The sequence below is a fragment of the Condylura cristata genome, unplaced genomic scaffold, assembly GCF_000260355.1.
Source record: "Condylura cristata isolate star-nosed mole 26May11 unplaced genomic scaffold, ConCri1.0 scaffold00028, whole genome shotgun sequence".
NCBI classification, from domain to species: Eukaryota; Metazoa; Chordata; class Mammalia; order Eulipotyphla; family Talpidae; genus Condylura; species Condylura cristata.
Window position 1 is genome coordinate 18,573,627 of NW_004567129.1, and position 2,448 is coordinate 18,576,074.

Consider the following 2,448-nt stretch of genomic DNA (forward strand, 5'->3'; position numbering starts at 1 on the left):
TCCTCCTTCTCCTTCCTCTTCTTCCCTTATCCTACCTCCCTCCCCCTCCCTCATCCTCCCACCCTCCCTCCCCCTCATCTTCCCTCCCTTCCTCTCCCTCCCCTCTCCTTTCCCATCCCTGCTTTCTTCCTCTTCCTCCATCTTCCTTCCCTCCCTCCTCACCTCTGCTTTCCCCCAGTCTAGATCTGTGTCTTGTGTTTCTGCACTGGTTCTCCTCAGTATTTACTGTCAGCTTGCATGTTAGTGTTGCTGCTTTGCTGCGGCAGGAAACGCCATGCATGAAGCACACCAGTCGTGGAGCAGGTTTGCAAAGCGAGACTGCTGCTCGAGCAGAAGTTCCTGTGTTGCTTATGGAAAGCAGACGGGCCAGTAAAAGCTGGTCCTGCAACAGTGGTATGAGGAATAAGGCCCAGAGGGTGGAATGGGAACAGGGGATCAAGTTTTATGAGGAGCCAAGAAAGGGGCGTTGTGACCACACATCCGTCAAGAGACGTTTGCATCAGCAAGTATGTGATGTTATCACAGGCAGAGTTACCTGAGGCAGCCGTGGAGATAGTCACGTGATCAGGTCAACAGCGGCCTGGGCGTCCGTGAGCCTGCCTCATAGTGCATAGTCCTTAGGTGGTAAGGAAGCCTCTGCTGTGATTTGCAGATAACAAATAGGTAAGTGGCCCATGAATTGCCAGCTGGTCGCCAACTCATAGCAACGCACATGTAGTTTTTGAACATTGAGTTATTAAGGACATGCAACATGCATGTTTGGTTTGTAGGGCTAGCTTCCCTGAGGCGTGCCTCTGGTGCATGCTGCCAAGCTGTTTCCACCGGTCTTCTACAAGGATGACCTTGATGCGGCCATGCACATGGGGACTTGCAATAATGCACATCTGAGATACGCACAGTATGGATGCGGTATCGCTTCCCCCCAAACCAGATGACCTAGCTTCTCACTGCCAGACCACTTTCTGTTGAGGTTTGTTCTAAGTAGGACACAGGGGAGGAGGATGACCATAGGGCACATTATACTGACTCATGGCCAGGGGCGAGATCCCCATAGCGCGGTTGCTGTAGAAAATGAGGAGATCCCGGCAGTAACTGTTCTGGCAGCTCAGTGGTGGGAACAGCCCCTCCTCCTTGGAACCTCTTTGTGTCCCTACACACATGCCTTGTGTATCCTGTGGACTGCAAGCAAGCCTCAACATCCGCGGCTTGTCCAGTGGCGTAGCTTCCATCACATGTCCACAGGAAACAGAACTTCACCAGATACATGAAGTGGATGGGCTCTCATGGACCTTCACAGGCAGGCCCAGCCACTGACTCAGGAACACTCCCGAATGTTGGTAACCTAGGCTGGTCGTCTCTGGCCCATATGAAGTGGGAGTGGAGACTGAAAGGGATGGTCAGAGAAGGTCTGTTAGAATGCTGTGTGTGTTTTCTAATTGCTGCAACACGCTACTACAGACTCGGTGACTTAAAACAGCACAAATTCATTACCTTACAGCTCTGTAAGTCAGACACAATCTAGCTAGATGAACAGTAAGTAACTGTTTACTGTTCATCTAGCTAGATTGTGTCTGACTGCTGACTTACAGAGCTCCTGCCCCCTCAGATCGTTTAGAAGTAAATAAATACAATTCTGGGGGAAAGAAAGGCTCACACAGTTGTTGGGTGTGGTTTGACGAGCGGTGGCTACAATGGGATGAATTTTGTGTCTCCTAAAAATTCATATGTCCAAGTCCCAACTCCCAGAATGAGGCTGTACTGGAGATTGTTTCTGAACAAGGTAACCCAATGCGACAATTGTCCTGACAAGGAGAAATTAGGACCGAGACACATGCGTACAGGGAAGGCCACGTGAGGATACTGGGGTCAACTGTTCACAGCCACGTGGAGACTGTAGGGGAGGCCGGCCCTGCTGACTCCCCGATCTCAGATTTCTGGCCTCCAGAACTGAGAAAACAACTTCCTGTCATTTAATGACCTCTCTGCTGTGCTCCATTATGGCAGCCCTAGAAAATAAACACCACAGGGCATGCAAAAGACCCCAAGCCATTGCGTGCATGCCAGATGCTGTGTGCATTACGCAGATCTCCTGATGGGGCTGGTGGCCTGTCCGCTGGCTGCTGGGCATCATGCTGGCAGACTGCCCTCGATCTTTGGGAATTTGCCTTGTATCAGGAGTTTCCTGTTCCAAGAGCATGCTCCCCTTTCCAGAGTAGCCTACATTCAAGACCTGTTGACTTTCAGGTATGAAAGCTGGGTCCCTTTGCCCAACTTGGGTGACCTTTGAAAGGTCATCTGGTCTCAGCACTTCCCTCAGGGGTGACTCGGGCTTTTGTTGGGACTGTTTTCTGGCATTCCAGCTTCTCCCTAAGCCTGCTTCTTCCCATCCTTCTCTTCCACGTGGGTGACCCCAGTGGTGCTTCCTAACCTGCTCCTGTATGCTCACCA